Here is a 22,235-nt window from a genome sequence, read left to right on the forward strand (position 1 = left end):
ACTTTCTGAACAGGCCCATATACAATAAAGAAAGGGAAGAAGTTATTAAAAAACTCCCAACCAAAAGGAAAAAAAAAAAAAAAACAAAAAAAAAAAAAAAAAAAACCAAAAGAATAAAAACAAAAAAAAAAAACAAAAGACAAAAAAACAAAAACAAAACAAAAAATACAAAAAAAAAAAAAAAAACCAACCCAGGACCAGATGAGTTCAATGCAGAATTCTATCAGACTTTCAAAGGAGACCTAATACCAATACTCTTCAAAATATTCCACAAAACAGAAACAGAAGGAACATTACCCAATTCATTCTATGAAGCCCCAATTAAACTTATACCTAAACTACACAAAGGCCCAACAAAGAATCAGAACTTCAGACTGATTTCCCTTCTGAATTTCAATGAAAAATACTCAATAAAATTCTTGCAAACAGAATCCAAGAATACATCAAAGCAATCATCCACCATGATCAAGTTGGCTTCATCCCAGGGATGCAGGGATGGTTCAATATACGGAAATCAATCAATATAATCCACTATATAAACAAACTCAAAGAAAAAAACTCACACAATCATCTCAGATGCTGAGAAAGCATTTGAGAAAATTCAACACCCCTTCATGTTAAAAGTCTTGGAAAGATCAGGAATTCAAGGTCCATACATAGTAAAAGCAATATACAGCAAACCAGTAGCTAACATCAAGCTATATGGAGAGAAACTTGAAGCAATCCCACTAAAATCAGGGACTAGACAAGGCTACCCACTCTCTCCCTACTAATTCAATATAGTTCTTGAAGTATTAGCCAGAGCAATCAGACAACAAAAGGAGGTCAAAGGGATACAAATTGGAAGGGAAGAAATCAAAATATCACTATTTGCAGATGATATGATTGTATACTTAAGTGACCCCAAAAGTTCCACCAGAGAACTACTTAACCTGATAAACAACCTCAGCAAAGTGGATATAAAATGAACTCAAACAAATCAGTAGCCTTCCTCTACACAAAGGGTAAACAGGCAGAGAAAGAAATTAGGGAAAAGACACCCTTCACAATAGTCTCAAATAACATAAAATACCTCAGCGTGACTCTAAACAAGCACATGAAAGTTCTGTATGACAAGAACTTCAAGTCTCTGAAGAAAGAAATTGAAGATGATCTCAGAAGTTGGAAAGATCTCCCATGCTCTTGGATTGTCAGGATAAATATAGTAAAAATGTCCATCTTGCCGAAAGCAATCTACACATTCAACGCAATCCCCATGAAAATCCCAAGTCAATTCTTCACAGAGTTAGAAAGAGCAATTTGCAAATTCATTTATAACAACAGCAACAACAACAGCAGCAACAACAACAACAACAACAACAACAAACCAAACAAACAAAAAAATAAACAAAACAGGATAGAGACAGCAAAAACTATCCTCAACAATAAAAGAACTTCTGGGGGAATCATCATCCCTAACCTCAAGCTGTATTACAGAGCAATCATGATAAAAAACTGCATGGTATTGGTACAGAGACAGGCATGTAAATCAATGGAATAGAATTGAAGACTCAGAAATGAACTCGTGGTCACTTGATCTTTGAAAAAGGAGCTAAAAGCATATAGTTCAACTGGTGGTCAGGATGTACAAGAATGCAAATCAATCCATTCCTATAATCTTGTATATAGTGGATCTTGGACCTCCATATAAAACCAAATACACTGAAACTAATAGAAGAGAAAGTGGGCAAGAGCCTTTCGAACACATGGGCGCTGGGGAAAATTTCCTGAACAGAACACCAATGGCTTATGCTCTAAGATCAAGAATCGATAAGTGGGACCTCATAAAATTACAAAACTTCTGTAAGGCAAAGGACTCTGTCAATAGGAAAAAATGGCAACCAACAGATTGGGAAAAGATCTTTACCAATCCTACATCTGATAGAGGGGCAATATCCACTATATACAAAGAACTCAAAAAGTTAGACTCCAGAGAGCCAAATAACCCTATTAAAAAATGGGGTACAGAGCTAAACAAAGAATTTTCAGCTGAGGAATATTGAATGGCTGAGAAGTACCTAAAGAAATGTTCAACATTCTTAGTCATCAGGGAAATGCAAATCAAAACAACCACACCAGTCAGAGTGGCTAAGATCAACAACTCAGGTGACAGCAGATGCTGGCCAGGATGAGGAGAAAGAGGAACACTCCTCCACTGTTTGGTGGGATTGAGAGCTTGTATAACCACTCTGGAAATGAGTCTGGCGTTTCCTCAGAAAATTGGACACAGTACGCCTGATGATCCAGCTATACCACTCCTGGGCATATACCCAAAAGATGCTCCAACATACAACAAAGACACATGTTCTACTATGTTCATAGCTGCCTTATTTATAATAGCCAGAAGCTGGAAAGAACCCAGATGTCCTTCAACAGAGCAATGGATACAGAAAATGTGGTACAACTACATAATAGAATATTACTCAGCTATTAAAAACAATGACTTCTGCTCATGGATTGGCAGGATTAATATAGTAAAAATGGCCATTTTACCAAAAGCGATCTACAGATTCAATGCAATCCCCATCAAAATTTCAATCCAATTCTTCAGAGAGTTAGACAGAACAATTTGGAAATTCATCTGGAATAACAAAAAACCCAGGATAGCTAAAACTATCTTCAACAATAAAAGGACTTCCGGGGGAATCACTAGCCCTGAATTCAAGCAGTATTACAGAGCAATAGTGATAAAAACTGCATGGTATTGGTACAGACACAGGCAGATAGACCAGTGGAGACTTGAAGACCCAGAAATGAACCCACATACCTACGGTCACTTGATTTTTGACAAAGGAGCTAAAATCATCCAATGGAAAAAAGATAGCATTTTCAGCAAATTGTGCTGGTTCAACTGGAGGTCAGCATGTAGAAGAATGCATATCGATCCATGCTTATCACCCTATACAAAGCTTAAGTCCAAGTGAATCAAACCAGATACACTCAAACTAATAGAAGAAAAAGTGGGGAAGAATCTTGAACACCTGGGCGCTAGAGAAAATTTCCTGTATAAAACACCAATGGCTTATGCTCTAAGATTAAGAATCCACAAATGGGATCTCATAAAACTGCAAAGCTTCTGTAAGGCAAAGGACACTGTCGTTAGAACAAAACGGCAACCAACAGACTGGGAAAAGATCTTTACCAATCCTACAACTGATAGAGGGCTTATATCCAAAATATGCAAAGAACTTACAAAGTTAGACTGCAGGGAGACCAATAACCTTATTAAAAAATGGAGTTCAGAACTAAATAAAGAATTCACAGCTGAGGAATATCGAATGGCTGAGAAGCACCTAAAGAAATGTTCAACATCTTTAGTCATAAGGGAAATGCAAATCAAAACAACCCTGAGATTCCACTTCACACCAGTCAGAATGGCTAAGATCAAAAACTCCAGCGACAGCAGATGCTGGCAAGGATGTGGAGAAAGAGGAACACTCCTCCATTGTTGGTGGGATTGCAGACTGGTACAACCACTCTGGAAATCAGTCTGGAGGTTCCTCAGAAAATTGGACATTGCACTATCTGAGGACCCAGATATACCTCTCTTGGGCATATACCCAAAAGATGTTCCAACATACAACAAAGACACATGCTCCACTATGTTCATAGCAGCCTTATTTATAATAGCCAGAAGCTGGAAAGAACCCAGATGCCCTTCAACAGAGGAATGGATACAGAAAATGTGGTACATCTACACAATGGAGTACTAGTCAGCTATCAAAAACAATGACTTCATGAAATTCATAGGCAAGTGGATGGAACTAGAAAATATCCTGAGTGAGGTAACCCTATCACAGAAAAACACACATGGTATACACTCATTGATAAGTGGCTATTAGCCCAAATGCTCGAATCACCCCAGATGTACAGACCACATGAAACTCAAGACGGATGACCAAAATGTGAATGCTTCACTCCTTCTTTAAAAGGGGAACAAGAATACCCTTAAGGAGGGGATAGGGAGGCAAAGTTTATAATAGAGACTGAAGGAACGCCCATTTGGAGCCTGCCCCACATGTGGTCCATACATATACCGCCACCAAACTAGATAAGATGGATGAAGCAAAGAAGTGTAGGCTGACAGGAACCAGATGTATATCTCTCCTGAGAGACACAGCCAGAATATAGCAAATACATAAGCAAATGCCAGCAGCAAACCACTGAACTGAGAACGGGACCCCCCGTTGATGGAATCAGAGAAAGGACTGAAAGAGCTGAAGGGGCTTGAGACCCCAAATGAACAACAATGCCAACCAACCAGAGCTTCCAGGGACTAAGCCACTACCCAAAGACTATACATGGACTGACCCTGGGCTCCAAATTCATAAGTAGCAATGAATAGCCTAGTAGAGGCACCAGTGGAAGGGGAAGCCCTTGGTCCTGCCAAGACTGAACCCCCAGGGAATGGGATTGTTGCGGGGAGAGCGGTAATTGTGGGAGAATGGGGAGGGGAACACACATATAGAAGGGAAGGGGGAGGGGGGTTAGGGGATGTTGGCTCGAAACTGGGAAAGGAATAACATTTGAAATTTAAATAAGAAACACCCAAGTTAATAAAGATGGAGAAAAATTAAAAAAGAAAAAAAGAAAAAAAAAACCCAATGACTTCATGAAATTCTTAGGCAAATGGATGGAACTTGAAAATATCATCCTGAGTGAGGTAACCCAGTCACAAAAGAACACAAATGGTATGCACTCACTGATAAGCGGATATTAGCCCAAAAGCTAGGAATGGTTAAGATACAATTCACAGACCACATGAAGCGAAAAAGAAGGAAGACCAAAGTATGGATGCTTCAGACCGTCTTAGAAGGGGGAACAAAAATACTTCTTAGAAGGGGGAGGAAATATGGAGACAAAGTATGGAACCTGATATAGCGGTCTGCTGAGAGGCTCTGCCAGAGTCTTACAGATACAGAGGCTAATGTTTGCAGCCAACCATTGAACTGAGAACAGGGTCCCCAGTGGAGGAGTTATAGAGAGGACTGGAGTAGCTGAAGGGGTTTGCAACCCCATAAGAAGAACACAATTATCAACTAACCAGACTAACCAGAGCGCCATCCCAAGAGTACCCAGGAAAGGACCTATGGCTCCATCCACATATGTAGCAGAGGATGGGCCTTGTCGGGTATCAATGAGAGGAAAGGCCATTGGCCCTGTCAAGGCTGGATGGGAATGTGAGAGCAGGGAGGTGGGAGGGAGTGGGTGGGTAGGTGAAGGGGCACCCTCATAAAAGCAGGGCTAGGGGGAGGATAGCAGGTTTCTGGAGGGGGAAACCAAGTAATGGGGTAACATTTAAAATGTAAATAAAAATGCAATTAAAAAAAGGCTAAATCAAGGAGGAAAGGGTTTATTTTGTTATAGAGTTTAGGGGTACAGTCCATCATGGGGCAGGGAAGTCAAAGGAGCAGGAGACTGAAACAGCTGGTCATACTGTATTTAAAATCAGGAACTAGAGGTGAGGATTGCTTGTGCTCAGGTCAAAGGGAACTCAGGCTCAGTGAGATGAGCCAATGGAATTATTATCGAATACAACAGTGACAGGCTATTAAACAATTCACTTCAAATTCACACATTTTATTTTCAAATGGCGTCTCACTTTGTAGTTTAGGCTGCCTTGGAACTCACTATGGTCCTTTCTGCTTCCCCAGTGTTAGGATCACAGGTATGCATCACTGTTAATCTTCCTGTGACCTACTTCAGTTGCATTATGGTGAGCAGTTGTCTCCTTTCTAGCAGGAGTGTAAGTAGAAAATCAAGGACCAGGAAGAAGCTGTCAATCAGTTAAAGAGGATGATGAGAAGAGCATACCAGTCTAGGCTTCCCCTGTCAGGGTCTGAGGAGCTCAGGGAATATGCAGCCATGGTCAGCAGCCTGCATGGAAGGATGGTGTATGCAGCAGCAGATACAGATGCACGGTGGCCTGCTCTGCACACTTCCCTAACTGTGCGAAGGTGCCGAATCTCTTATAAAGCTAAAAGTCAGAATGACAGGTGGAACTTTGCCCTGAATTTTGAAGACTCATTTCAACTTCTTTTATACTTTTGTGAACATTTCCAGCATGGAACTTGTTCAGTCTTGAAATTTCATCATGTTCAGAATGGAAGTTTCAATTTCATAGAAAGTGATAAATGTCCTTGCAGCAAACATTCCTCTTGATAAGAAACAGATGTTCAGTCTGGTCTCATAAATTTGCTGTAATCACTAGCACATATGTGCACTAAGAAGGTCTTAGAATAACCATGGTTGAGAAAACACTAATGTTGTATCTTGACTTTGCACATGTGTGTAAGGAATGCTATCTGTATTTTTAATTTTGAGATTTGGCTTATTATACATGACTACTTTAAAAACACTAAGATCCCATCTAGTGGAAAACATAGAGCCTGGTGTTTTACAGAAACAAATATATCAGAAACCAGAGAAGGACCTAAAATATTATGTTTGAATAGATCAGTGGATCAGATCACACAAGGATCATGGGGGAATCTAGGTCACTGATAAGGAAGTGAGCAGTGGCCATCTGTGAGAGAATAGGCTGAACCTGGCTTGTAGTACAGCAAGAGATGGGAGGAGTATGAAGTCAGGAAGTCACAGGGCGGGAGGGTGAATGTACGGGTGAGGACACATGCTTTCAGAGTCAGCGTACCCTCATCTCAAGGCACAGAAAAGAAGCCGAGTTCACCATCTGTCTCTATGACTTAAGTCTCTGTCTTTCCAAAGCTAGGGAGAATGGTACCTAAACCCCAACTCTTAGGGAAGCTCCCTCCAGTACTTAGGTCAGATATGGGTTTATTAATTATATCTAACTGACTACCTGGTATTTCTAATGAGGTGTGATGTTTTGTACATGGGGGCTGCATGAGAGCTAGGTTGAGAGGTATATTGTGCTTTTCCAGAAGGACTATAAAATTCAGGAGAAAATAAAGAATTAAAAAAAAAAAAACCCTAACCAAACAACAACAACAAAAACAAAAAAGAATCTGAAGAAAAATTAAGCATTTACAAAAGAAATATAAGAAATTAAGTAGAAAAAATTTCACAGAGTCATAAAGTCAATCAGAAATAATTTTTCTCATTAATCTTTCCTAACTTGGATGTGTGCGAATGTGCGCATGTGTGCACATTTGTGCAGACATCAAAATCTTCCAGAAATGGAGTTACAGGTTATTGTGAGGTGCTTGATGTGGGTGCTGGGAACTTAACTTGTGTCCTCTGAACAGCATTCAACTTAACTGCTGAGGTAGTTTTCCAGCCCAGATTGTATTCTCTAGACAATTAAATCATGTTTTGACAACTGGAAATACTTAGCATTCAATATGGTTGTTCTGCATCATGGGCCTTCCAAAGCCATCATTTAAACATACGATGAATTACTATGTTCCCAAGCTGACGATTTAATGAAATACTCAAATTCTGCAGTTTAAGGGAAACCTCAAAGGGTGGTATAAATAAAGCCCTATATGGTATCAGTTCTATCCTTTCTTCTTCTTTAGGGGAAGAATAAAATTTCCCTCAGAGAAGAATTTATAGACTGAGATGACTGAACTAATTCTTTGTTTATGGTTGTATATCAGTTCAGATCACTGATTGATTCTAAACATTTTAAAAAATACCAAAAGAACTCACTACAAGAAATGTCATCTCTAATCTAATACCAGACAATCATTAGATGCTCCTAAGGTATAGATCAGTGAGACATTGAGATTTATCTCCAGTACTTAAAAAACAAAAATGCGGTCTTAGTCCTCTTTCCTGGTCCTGGTGAGAGGAATCGGCAGGTACTCCCGATCTGCTATGTATTCCAGAAAGGCCTTGTACAAAAGGAAATACTCTGCTGCCAAGACAAAGGTTGAGAAGAAGAAGAAAGAAAAGGTCCTTGCTACCGTCACAAAAACAGTTGGTGGGGACAAGAACGGTGGCACCGGGTGGTGAAGCTTGAAAAGTGCCAGGTATTACCTACTGAAGGCGTGCCTCGAAGCTGCTGAGCCACGGCAAGAAGCCCTTCAGCCAGCACGTGAGGAGGCTGCGCTCCAGCATCACTCCCGGGACTGTCCTGATCATCCTCACTGGGCGCCACAGGGGCAAGAGAGTGGTTTTCCTCAAGCAGCTGGGCAGTGGCTTGCTACTTGTGACTGGACCTCTTGCCCTCAACAGAGTTCCTCTGTGCAGGACACACCAGAAGTTTGTCATTGCCGCCTCTACAAAAAGTTGATATCAGCAAGGTTAAATTCCCAAACACCTGACTGATGCTTACTTCAAGAAGCAGCCACGGCAAGCCCAGGCATCAGGAGGGTGAGATCTTGACACAGAGAAGGAGAAACACGAAATTACAGAGCAGCGAAAGGCTGATCAGAAAGCTGTAGACTCGCAGATTTTGCCAAAGATCAAAGCTGTCCCCCAGCTCCAGGGCTACATGTGGTCTCAGTTCTCCCTGACGAACGGCATGTACCCTCACAAACTGGTGTTCTAATTGTTAACAACCTAATTAAACTGCTTCATAAGGTTAAAAAAAAAGCAAACAAACAAAAATGTACATGATAACTTGGAACTGAAATCAGCACTAGACAGATCTGGCCTAAAACTTAGATTTGTCTTCCACTGTCCTTATCACAAAACTGGGGAAACAACTGTGTCTTACAGTGCATGGACAATTAAATGATGTGATGTCAAAAGGCAGTGCTGAACCTAGGGCAGGTTTGTCAGAGTGCGTCAAATTCTTCATCAGAGACTTCAGCACACAGGGACGCAGGCATTAAATGAACTGCTCGGTTGCCGGCCTTTGTACGGGGGATAGTAATTAGCAGTGGGGAAAAGTGCAGGCCAGGGCACTAGGGCGGTACTCAGCACAGTGTGTTTACTGGGCTAGAGAGTAAATTCTCTCATATACATAGACAAGGAATATCATATATCATATCTCTCATATCATATACAAGGCTTGTATAGGGAGTCTAGCCTGCCAGCAGCTCAGCAAACATGGCTCTCTTGAGAAGCAGGTAGAGAATCAACAACAAAGCTCAAGCCACCTTTTCTCAGTGCCATGGCATGTACGCGTTCATTACTAAGAACAGTGAACAGCTCTGAACTGTACTCCAGACTAAAAGAGCACATTAAATGTAAATGTTGAAATTCACAGTCTAAAGTACATCCTAGATTTGAAACAGACAGACAGACAGACAGACGGCTCAGAGGTTAAGACCATTTGTTGCTCTTGCAAAGGATTCTGGCTTAGTTCCCAGCACCCACATGGTGGCTTATAACCATCTGTAACTCTAGTTCTAGGAAACACAACACTCTTCTGATCTCTGCATGCTGTGCACTTATACACATACATGCAGGCAAAACACTCGTGCACATAAAAAAAAAATCTAAAGTTTTCTTAAAAACAAGCAAGCAAACAAGCAAACAGACCAAGGCTGGAGAAATGCCTCCCTCAGTGGTTCAAAGCACTTGCTACTTTGCCAGAGGACTCACGTTCAGTTCCCAGCATACTCGCTGGGCACTTTGCAAAATACTGTAACTCCACCTCCAAAGAATCTGATACCCTCTGCTGGCTGCCTCAGGCACACACATAGACTAAAGACAGATATACAATAAATAAACAAACAAGTAAATACTTCCTCAAAAAAAAAAAACAACCACAAAAATTCACCAGGTTTGGGTGACATATGCCAGTGATCACTGTACTCAGAAGAGTAAGGCGTGGCAGTTATTCAAGTTGTAGGCCAGTCTAGGCTACACACAGAGTAAATTATGCATTAGTCCGGGCTATGAGCAAACAAACAAAATTGATAAGAAAGAAAATTAAATTTGACCTGTACGCATGAGTCACTTTGGATTCTTTTTTTTTAAAGATTTTATTTATTTTATGCATATGAGTACAGTGTGGCTGTCTTCAGACACACCAGAAGAGGGCATCAGATCCCATTACAGATGGTTGTGAGCCATGTGGTTGCTGGGAATTGAACTCAGGACCTCTGGAAGAGCAGCCAGTGCTCTTAACCACTGAGCCATCTCTCCAGCTCGTCACTTTGGATTCTTATAATATCCAAAAACAAAAAGCAAAACCAAACCAAAACCCTGTATATTACTCATAACAGCCAACCAAAGTAGAAATAGTATTTGATCATTAATCCTGCATAGTAGATAGACTCCTCCCTTAGAAATAATATCTGTACCCCTACTACTCTGCATAGAGAGCTCAGGCCTTTCTACATTCCACGGCAAGTTTGTCCTTTCTCATTTCATCTATGGACCTATGACTATTAGAACCAACTGAACCTAACCCAACTGAACCAGACAGGGACGAATATGATCAAGATCAAGTGTTTGAAAATTTCAAAGACCTAATGAAAATTTCACAAATACAATACTGAAAGTTAATATTTATCTCCTGTACTCTAAAACATTTTCATATAAAACAGTCTATTACATATTATAGTTTGTGGAATGCATGTTTGAGTCTATGTGCAGAGTCCTTGGCAGATTACTCACATGCTCTTGCTTACTGAAGAAGAACTTCTGAAACTGAGATCCCTGCTGGAATTCTGGCTATCATGTGCTGTCATTTGTAAAGGAACAAATGTTTTAACTTGTTAAGTATATCTTCATGATTACAAAGACTAAAAAATAATATGACTACACTTATTCTCAAGTTTTGCTTCCTTTTAGACATATAAATGAATAGAGTATAAACTTACATACTAGGTTATTTTTTCCTTTGCATAAAATGTGAAGAATGTGAACCCTACACCAGGGAAAGCAGAACTGTCTTAAAAATAACATGTGATTATACTAAATGAGTATTAGTTTGGAAGAGAGAAGGAATACATCATGTTATTAAAATGTTCTGATTTGTTTCTAAGTAACAATCTCTGTGGTCAAATAAACTTACATCAAGTCATCAGTGGATCTAAGCAAGTCTCTCTGGAAGCTGGAATCAGCTGGAGGTTCACGGTTTTGTATAAACTGGAACTAACATTCAGAAGTACGGAGTCTGCATGTGAGCTGTGGGAGCCTAACCCAACTAGCATCCTAGCCCCCAGAGAGCAAGTGCACTCTAACTGGAGTCTGTTACAGCGTCCTGTAGGGACCACGACAAAAGCACCTCTGCACAGTACGCAGTTATGTGCGCTCCACTTCCACACACCAAACAGTACTTGGCAAATTCATTTGATGATCTCTGTTTCCATTCCTGTGAACATCCATCCACCCACCCACCCATCCATCCATCCATCCATCCATCCATCCATCCATCCATCCATCCATCCATCCCACTCACCCATTCCACTCACCCACCCATCATGTCTAAATCTCTATCTATTCATCATCTAGTACTCATGGATGAAACTGAGTCTTTTGAATATATTCTAACATTCATCTCCAATACTTCAGTATGAATCACGTAAGAAGATTTCCCAACAACTGGTTCAATTTTTATTTTTACATAATTAATTCCAAAAAGTAATTGAACATTGATTCAATATTATCAAGCTATTCAATATTCAAATTGCAGTTGTCCCATTGGGTCCTACATTGCAGTACATGAGGTTCAGGACCTACATGTAGCTCATGGGCCTTTTACCAAGGCATGGTATTCCTTCCAGTGGGAAATGGCATTTGGAAACACAGAACTGGAAGCTTACTGCTCTCCCTTGAGCTTACTGCTCTCCCTTGAGCTTACTGCTCTCCCTTGAGCTTACTGCTCTCCCTTGAGCTTACTGCTCTCCCTTGAGCTTACTGCTCTCAGGTCCTGTCAAAGAAATGTGCTAGGAGATTTATGTAGCAAAAACACATTTGTAGACTGCAGCATTTTCTTTTTTGTTGTTGTTGTTGTTGTGATAAAACACCAAGAACCAGGCAACTTAAAGAAGGAAGATTTACCTTGGCTTCTGGTTCCAGAGGAATAGAAGTCCACCCTGGCTGGGAGTCCGGGCAGCAGCCCGGGAAGGAAGTGGAAATGGAAATGGAGAAGATGCCGAGAGATCACACTCAACTACAAGCAGAATCGGAGAGCAAACATGACATGGGATGAAGCTTTAAACTGTAAAAGCTATGCTGGGGAGGCGGCAAGGAGCTTGATTCACCTTCACCTGCACCGGGCACCCGCTGACCCTGGGTTTCCGCCCGGAGAGCAGTCAGATATGAATGGACCGGTGGATTATTTAGTCTCCGAGGAAGAGATCAACCTGACCAGAGGACCCTCGGTTTGATTTCTTCAAGAAAATCAAATGATTTTTGTAGACAAACTACTTGCCACAACTTAGTGGTTGGATCATGAAAATAAAAATTTAGTCAGCCAGCTTAAAAAAAAAAAACAAAAAAAACACTCAAAGCCTGCCCCAAGAGGTCTATTTCCTCCAGCAAGGCTCTGCCTACCAAGAGATCCACAACCTCTCCAAAAAGTGCCAAGTGAATCATATTTTTAATATCAGAGCCTAAAGAAAATACTTCTCATTCAAACCAGCAGAGACATTTAATAGTATTTCACATCCATACACTGTATTAAGCTGAATTGTACTGTATAAACTTTTTATTATTCATTAATTCAGCTAGACTCATGTTAAATGACAAATGACAGCAATAATTCTTTCATAACTTGCAACCTCAGGCAAGGGAACAAGAGTGAGCTGAGCTCTGCCCATCAATTGTCACTGCACTGAACTCATTAAAGGTCAGGGCAGCAGAGGAGGGTGGAGCTACCTGCTATAAATGTCAGCAAATTCTGACAATCAGGACTTCAGGTTGGTTTTTCAAGATATGCTAAAAATTTGGACTTAGCTGAAGGATTTCATTTGCTCTAAATCTAGCTGCAGACAATGCTGCTTCTAGTTCATGTTCTATAGTTACAAATTCCTGATCAATGTGCTTAGTCCCCCATAAGAAACATAAATATGTAAACAACACATACAATCTGAACCTTCACAAAAGGTTCTGTAGGTATCCACTAAATGTCAAACCCTAGGCTATCATCTAAACAAGGTATATAAGCCCAGTCTATAATTTGGACACTTTAGAGGTTGAGAAAGGAGAACCACAGGTTCTAGGCCAATCTGAACCACTTAGAGAGATCCTGTCTCAAGGGAACCAAAAAATACCTGTGGTATACATACATGTATGTATTCTGTGATTTAGTGCTCTTGGACATTCTTTTTGGTTTTTCCAGACAGGGTTTCTCTATGTAGCTCTACCTGTCCTCTAACTCAGAGATCCACTTGCCTCTGCCTCCTGAGTGCTAGGATTAGATACCTGTGCCATTATGTCCAGCATCTTGGACATTATTAAGATCTAGGGTTTGCATCCTAGCAGCCTTCACCAAACTGGGAGGTCCCTGAACCTGTCATCTCACCTCATCTTCATCCATGGTACTACAGCCTTTCCTGATTCACTAAGAAGGTGAGAGAGTGCTAGACAACAAAACACAAAGCGCTGTGTGTGGGCAACTGTTGCCCACGATGTGCCTATGATGCCACAGTTCTTATAGTACTTACCTTACCAGTCAGAGTTTCTCAGGCCTGCCCTTATCTTAATTTGTATTATAGACTTTGATCTTTGCTGTCCATGTCTACATCATGGGCATCATCTTAGAAAGAAATCATATGTGAGCACAGTATTAGTAATCTATTTTTATTTTCATAGTATATAGGGCAAAATAAAAAATAAATTTGCATTTTTATATTTTTAGAGCAGTCACAATTTCTGTTAACAAAATAAAAAGAGTATTACTTTTAAGTTTAGTAATTTATCTAATTTGTAACATAATATAACCACAACTTCTAAAGATGCTAACTAGTTCTTCAAAACACAACAGAAATGTGGGGAAAAAGAAACGAAATTGTAGAAAAGCAGAAGAATTAGGTTCTCCATAGTCCTAAGGGTCAAATTCAAAGGTGATTTTTCTCTCAATGTAGGAGGAAATACACAGCTTTCTGTGATGACTTGGGGAAGGGGAGCTCCTCAGTTCTACCTTGTTGTACCTTGGGAAAGTTAAGACAGAGTAATTCCCACCTAATCAAAATGCACACATATAATTCTCAAATAATAAAATTTAAAAATATTCATAACAATCCTTCAAAAGGTAATTAATTCTGTTGAACATGTTGATAATGGGTGGCACATTCCTACAATGTTTTCAATAGTGAGATGATCTATTGCTAACCACAATGACACTGGTGACTTTCAAAATTAGAACCCTGAATGAAAAAAGACAGACACATGAAGAATGTAGACACAGGTGATTTCAAAACCATATTGTTGGGAAAAAAAGATAGACACGTGAAGAATGTGTTATGTGACGGCATGTGAACGAAATTCAAAAATAAGCTATGATGCTGAAATTATCTTTGTAGGGGAAGAGGAAAGGGGATTCAGATTTCTTGATCAAGAATTAGGATTCATTGAGCTGTACCATTATGGTCTTTTAATATGTTTTAATAAAATATTAAAATACAAAACAAGTCATTGTGTAGGACAAACAATTTCACTTCTGATCTTCCTTTTCATGTCTACACACTGACAGAATTCAGGCAGAGGCCGGCTGCTCTGGGCACAAGGATTAATAAAGTACAGTTCATACTTTCATCCTGTTGCCAACCCATCAAGTTAACAGATACATTTACAACTAAAGTACAAGTGAGTAACAGACTATGAGCATCTACTCCAAATAAGATGTTGCTGAGATGCTGCAGCACACTTGAGATGCAAACAGTGGGGTATCTAGGCGTGCTGAGCTGCCTGTGCCGTCAGACTTGAGGGTAAAAGATGAGTCTTTTACATGAGGGAGGAAAGGATGAACCCCCAATTAAGCTTCCTGACACATGTGAGACACAAATTTTCTATGGTTGTAAGTGGCTTGATTCTGTGCCATTTCTCTGAAGAATAGGAACAGCAGATGATATGCTTTAACAGAACAAACTGGACTTTTGCTAGGGGCTGTTCACAAATCTGCACAAATCATCAGGTGACTTACCAGGCCCGCCTGTACCAACTGAGCATTTCCCCTTAGGGTCAATAAAAACGCTTTCTTAAAGGATTGTGTGCTTCAAGGATTTGAGGCTGGCTAACCTCTTGGGAGTGGAAATGGGGGGAATTCTTTTCTTCTCAGAGAATGGCATCTCTTGAACGCCAGTGAGAACACCACTCAGACTCTTGCAAAGGCAAGGTGTAGGAGTCACCTGACCCTGCCCAGCTATCTATACCACAACAGACGCAGGCCCAGGCTTGCAGTTCCCAAAGATGCCAATCGCAGGGTTAAAAGCTTACAAGAAAGTCTTGAGACATCTGCTTAACATAATAGTTTCACTCATTATGAGAAAACAAAGTCATGGCTATTTAGGTACATGTAGACTTTGGGTAAACACTTACATAATATGGGTGTTCTTTACTAAGATTGATAAATGTTTTATTAGCCTATAAACAGTGGTTTTTGAAACTAATTTATAGATATTCATTCATGTTAGGATTTCATAAAGTATTCTCAAATCATGTATTTCTACAGTGACTACAGTTTCAATGGCTAGTTGCCATGAATTATTAAACTCTGTTTTTTTAAACTTCCAAATCTTCCAGTAGACGTCTAGAGTTAGCTAGAAGTTTTGGCTACGATACAAACAGTGATGGAAAACATATGAGCAGTAACAAGTTTTAATCTCGCTCTTCAGTACTAACATGGACTAATCTGTGGAAGCAGTTTATTCCAGTATCACCCAGGCGCAGCCACACAGAGCCTGGTAGGAGGGCTGGATTTTTGCTCTTTTTTTTTCTTCCCCCTTTTCTTTAAATGTAACACTTCTTTATCTTTTCTCAAGAGTCTTGAGGATACTTACATTGCAGTTAAGTAGCACAGGGTGGATAAATTCTACTTTGAAGAAAACCTCTCTTCTGACAAGGTATGTTTTCATATCTGTATTACATGTACCAGTATACAATTATTTTATTGTTAATACTAAGAAAGCACTAATACTATTAATAAGCATTTGTGAATTATATGGTAAAATTTAAACATAAGTGTGTAGTTCCTTAGAATAAGCAGTATAAAAAAGAACCTGTGAATTTTGTAACTAAAATTACTTTAGTTTTATGTCTTGTAATAAATTATTTTAACAATTATGTATTTTTAAAAACAAAGTGAAAAACTTTCACTAATGCTTTATCATGTTAACATAACTTATTTTAAAAAAGTAGATATACAACTTATATAATCTTTTAGGAAAACAATATTACTTTAATAATGTTAATGAAGTTTGAACGTGTTAGATATTTTAAATGAAAGTTTCTAACTATGTAAATCTATGATACTGTTTCTTTAAATGGGTAAATTATTCAAATGTTATTTTTTTTATATCATTGAAAACCTTTATTTTTTCTTGATAAATGTCTTATTGTACAATGAAATAGTACTGGGCAATTATAACAGAAATCAACATAATCTCAAGAAAGAATACCCATCAGCAATAGTTTAACCAAGTTTATATTCCATATGAAAAGTGAGAAACTCCTTTTCATAAACCTCATACTTAGGCAAGCACAAAGATTTCCTTGTCCTTTCACAATGTACACTTTTTATTATATCTTAGATTTTTAAAATTAAAGAATGCTTTCACTACTTTCCTCCCAATAATCTAAATAGAATGCAGTATTCTTTCAGGCTAATGTGTTCAGAGGAGTGGCAGCCATGAAAACAGTGGCCACATGTTGTAAGGACTGAGTCACAGAGTCACAGAGAACCTGAGGGGTTTCTGTGTATCTTATCAACTGCTCTAAAAGTAGCGTGTTTTATTATTTTATTTTTCTTGTAATCTAACCAAGAATCATTGTGTTGGGGGTTGGGGGGAGAAGGAAGAAGAGGAAGGAGAGGAGAAGAACGAGGGAGCAGATGAACACAAGCCCCAGCTCATGTGGACGAACCCCAGCTGCTGTTTCTCGTTTGGTTTTGGCAGGAAGCACTGTAGTGCAGTAGTGGAAAGAATGGATGCGATGCACTCTTCTGTTACAACTAACCACTACACTGAAAATGAGTGTCCTGATACCTGACCCAAGGCTTGACACAAAGCAGACTCACTTTACACGAACTGCAGGAAATCTCAGAAAAGTGGAGAGGCAGGAAGGTTTTGTTTTTAAAACAGTAGTTAGGTTGTTGAATATAGCTGATAAAGAGAAAAACTGATACCTAAAGAAAGAGAAACAGCCACGTCCTTAATTAGAATGTGCATTTCCAAGTTAAAATTAATTAAAAGTGTTGTTTTAAAAAGTATTGTGTCTATGAACAAATAGTGGGGTGACTAAGTTTCCCAATGCATGCTTGGACATTTACATTATGGAGGACAAGGCTGTGCCTTGATCACACCTGCATGTAGTCTATATTCTCTCTGTAAGAGACATGGGACATACTATGTCACATTTATATCTGGAGCTTGTAACATATCTATGAACTGAAATAGTCAAGTTGTCAAGTGGACCTTTAAACACGGGATTTAAAATTACAGTGACTTATTTACCTAATAAGGTTCTGAAAGAAAACAGCATCTCACTTAGACAAGATTTCCATTTCATGGTTGCAGACAGTTAAGTGGTAAAAAGGAAGCCTCTGTACTTCTCTGCTACATTTCTAGTATTATTATGAAGTCCGAGGGGCTGTTCACACCTCACCTAAGACTTTTCCAGGGGAAAGTTGCTTCACTGTCGAGAGGTGACCTTGTGAAAGGAAAATCTACTCAGAACATGGTTGGAAGCTTTAGCAGAGAGGAGAGAGGAAGTTGCCTCAGCTCTGCTGCCTCCAGGGAGTTCTGGAAGCCCAAAGCCTAAACTTCCTCCTCTACAGAGTTCCTGGGAATGATGTTTAGAGCTGTCTCTCAGTTCTAAATGGTTCTGATTTATTAGTAACAGTAGGAACACTGGGCTAGCGTTCCCAAGAGTATTCTTATTAAGACTACAACTCAAGACACAAACTCAAAACTTTTCCATGAGTACAAACACTGGCAAAATAGGTCTAAATCAGGAAAATATTGAGAATGAGATATAAATATTTTTTAAAGTTTTAAAAAATAGCCCAATCTGAATGCTGCCAAAACCAATAAGCTTGACTTTGAACTGTTTTTAAAAGCTTAAAACAACCACTTTAAATAAGAAATAATACTGTTTTACATATTTTGTACAGTGCTCCCTTTTATGCACTGCAAATAACAGCTGTAGAGCTTGACCAACAGAGATTTAGAATCTTCTCACATACTTCTCAAATCTATAGCAGGGACCTAGCAACATCAAAGGACAATCCCTCGGTGTACCAAGACTAGCTCTGTTTTCTTTACAAGCAACAGAGAACACAGAAAGATAAATATTTTTTAAAATGGTGAAACAGAGGCTAGAACTTGCATAGAGAACTATTAAGAGGCATCTCTATTTTCAATATAAGGACTTTCATTAGGAAAGCCATAGGTGGCCGAAGATCTAAAGGTGGTGTGCTCTCTAGAGTACGCTCATTGGCATTATTGACATAGCATGGTCCAGGCTGCTTCGGAACCTCCACTAAGAGGTAGCGTCACTGAGATAATGGGCTGTGAATATACAGAACTGTACCCCTCACCAGAAAAACGTTAAACTGCTGTTTAGGAGCTGGTTGCCACAACTCATCACCAAGGCTCTTTCCTTTACTGTGACAGCTAATGCTGAAACTAGCAGGCAGGAGTCTCGGTTCATACTTCCATCCACTACAGTTCTGAATAAGGTAAAGGAGCAGTCATGAAATACCATTGTAAGAAAGCAGTCAGAAAGGGAGGGACTGTGGCTGATGCTTAGTGAACCTGAGGTAGAATGTGGAAGAGAGGCAAGCCCATCATTGTTCTACTTCCTGTTTGTGCTGCCTGCTTCTTACTCTCTTTCCTCCAAATAAGACTTCTCCTCCCCATCCTGTTCCTCAGCTTGAACCCCCATTCAGCCTGGGGGAATTACTCTTGAGCTTGCTCAGGCAAGTGGGTTAAAGGAACCTCTCTGTCACCAGCATGGGGAACACACACAAACGAGTCCAGCCCTCAACTCTGCTGCCAGGCCACATGGAAAATCAAGATGTGTTCTTGGCATTCGCTATGGAACTCTAACATATTTCTCTTGTTATATATACTTCAAAATTTTCCACAGTTTTCTTAGTTCTATATTTCAAATACCTTGGTGTTAAAACAGTTTTTGTTCTTATGCTAGAAGCAAAAACCCATGAAATTCAGTTTTTACCTTAAAAAAGACTTAAACAAATAATCAGCCAACTTAATAACCCCCAATTTTCATTTCTTATAATCTAGGAAATGGGGCTAAGAACTTAAAACATTGCCTAACATTGTGGTGTGTGCCTTTAATCCTAACACTTGGGAGGCAGAGGCAGGTGAACTGAGAGTTTGAAGCAAGCCTGGTCTACATAAGTGAGTCCAGGACATCCAGGGCTCTGTTAAACAGAGAATCTTTGGGATTCAGGGGCACAGGACGAACAGACAGACATGGTGGAGGTGGGATGGGCTTACACCTGGCCAACAACAACATAATACAACACCACCCAAACAACAACCCACTGACTGGATGGAGTGACATACATCTTTAATCCTAGCATCTAGGAGGCAGATGCAGGACTATCTCTGAGTTCAAAGTCACCTTGGTCTATATAGCAAATTCCAGGGCAGCCAGGACTACATAATACTCAAAAAACAACAGACATAAAGAACTCCACCAAGGGCTGGAAAGATGGCTCAGCGGTTAAGAGCACTGACTGCTCTTCCAGAGGTCCTGAGTTCAAATCCCAGCAACCACATGGTGGCTCACAACCATCTGTAATGAGATCTGATGCCCTCTTCTGGTGTGTCTGAAGACAGCGACAGTGTACTCATATATAATAAATAAATAAATATTTAAAAAAAGAACTCCACCAAAACAAACAAATACAACCACACAAACAAAACAAGCCTCCAACAACAAAACAAACAAAAACAAAAGAAATGCTCACTGAATAACTAAGGCAACTTCAAACTAGGCTCAGCCAAAGGCAGGCAGGACTTCAAATGAGACTAAGTGTAAGCTTCCAGCTGAAAGACAGAGCTGCAGTGTAGAGTGCAGAAGGGAAACTCAAGGAGCTGCGATGAGCGTCTGCTGGCAAAAGGCTTGCTTAGTACTCATGAAGACCCCGCACAGCACAGAGGTTCATCTTAGCACTTGGGAGGTGGGGACAGGCACACTAGCTCTTCAAGGTCATCCTCAGTTACATAGAGAATCCAAGGTCATTCTGAGGGTATATGAGACCATGTCTCAAAACAAACAAACAAACAAACAAACAGAAAAAGTGAGAATCAGTGACAACTTAAGAGTCAGCTAAGGGCCTAAAGCTGAATTTCTAGAGAAAACATTTTGAAGACTAAGGCTAAGTTGATATTAACAGTAAGTAAGTAATAAACCAGGAAAACAAAAAGGTGTGAGGTAAAAAGATCAGTTGTGGTGACTCTTAGCTGTAAACACAGAATTCTAGTTTCAGAGGCAGGAGGAATGTCCATGAATTCAAGGATAGCCTGGTCTATATTTCAAGTTTTAGGCCAGTCAAAGCTACTCAGTGAAACCACGTCTCAGAAATCCAAACCAAATACCATAATAGGTGCCAGGTAGGGAAGTAGATGAGAAGCAGGGGTAAGAACAAAATGACTCTGAAAACGACAGCCACTACAACCCTATGTAACGGCTTCTAGGTATCCAAGAAGGGAGATCCCACAGTAGCAAACAGGCTGACAGTTACAGAAACAGGTGACCTTGTCTAATAGACGCCACTGGGCCCTTATTACCAGCACAATGCCCCCACAGTGGATTCCATAAATCTTGTCAGTCAGTCACTTTGCATACTTATGCATGTGTGCATGCAGGTCTTCATGCCTGAACAACAAAGACTTTCCTGACTACATCATCAGCCCAGCTGTATTCCTGGTCTTTAAATTCAGGAAAAGACAAACCCATGTAAATGTTAAAGTTAACTTCTGGGTTCTGGGACCCAGTAAACAGTTGACTCAAGGAACAGGTATTCTGGAACTGGGCCAGACATGACTAACTAGAATTCTCTTACTGAGTCATGACTGACACACAATGTAGACCCAGCAGACTGTAAAATGACTGAAGCTCAGAGACTTTCTGTAAAGCCCTCTAATCTTGACAGTGTGCATATATATATATATTAATGTTGAGGCTTGGTTTTACTAATGGACATCACTGACATATCTATTTTTGATGACTTTACTATATTTTTGAAAATGTCTAAGAATGTATATATTTCATAGGTTGTGGTAGATGTCTATGATCTCAATATTTGAGACTGAGGCAGGAAGATCAACTGACAAGAAGCATGAGGCTAACCTGGGCTTTCAGGGAGACCCTGTTTCAAACCATAAAATAACAATAAGAATAACTCCAAATGATGATATGTAAATATATCTGTGGGAATATCAGACATCAGATGGTGAACTCATGCTCTGAAGGTTCTCCTTGATACATTCCAGTTTGTATAAGCTTTAACACAGAGACACACTCTCTCTCTCTCTCTCTCTCTCTCTCTCTCTCTCTCTCTCTCTCTCTCTCTCTCTCTCACACACACACACACACACACACACACACACACACACACACACACACACACACACCACTAAAAACAACATAGCATCTACCAGAGACAACTATTCAACCACATGAAACTCAGGAAATAATGAACAACAAAAAATAGTCTGGCCACAGATGGTCAAGATGAGGTATTAGATAACAGATCAGATTAGAAAGAAAAGATACCAATGACAGTGTGGAAAAAGTTATCAACAACGAGAAAGAGGTTGACCAGGATAACAAAGAACTCAGTTAAGGAAAATGTCCACATGTCTAAGGGCCACTGAGGATATTCTTGGGTAGTGACAGAGATATTAGCAGTGGAAGGTATTAAAACAGTGTTAGTTATAACAATTTTAAATTTTATTTTTTTTTTCTTTTTCTTTTTTTTTTTTTTTTTTTTTTTTTTTTTTTTCTGGGCTGGGGACCAGAACAGGAAGGTAAGCACTCTACCACTGAGCCAAATCCCCAACCCCTAAATTTTATTTTCTAATTATAAAAGAAATATTTATTGCTTATAAAATTAAATAAAAACAGAATATAAAACTCATCAAGACTGGGGATATACAGTGGGTAAAGTACACGCT

At 39.6% G+C, this 22,235-nt stretch overlaps 1 protein-coding gene and 1 pseudogene across 1 annotated transcript in view; one reads left to right on the top strand and one right to left on the bottom strand.

Annotated features, from left to right (window-relative positions):
* Cenpp (centromere protein P) overlaps positions 1-22,235 on the bottom strand; it is a 181,763-nt gene that overhangs the window by 71,111 nt on the left and 88,417 nt on the right. The gene's annotated exons all lie outside the window — the stretch shown is intronic.
* On the top strand, positions 5,672-8,559 carry LOC116883905 (annotated as a pseudogene).

This window comes from Rattus rattus, chromosome 14 (genome assembly GCF_011064425.1).
Source record: "Rattus rattus isolate New Zealand chromosome 14, Rrattus_CSIRO_v1, whole genome shotgun sequence".
In the NCBI taxonomy this organism is placed as follows: domain Eukaryota; kingdom Metazoa; phylum Chordata; class Mammalia; order Rodentia; family Muridae; genus Rattus; species Rattus rattus.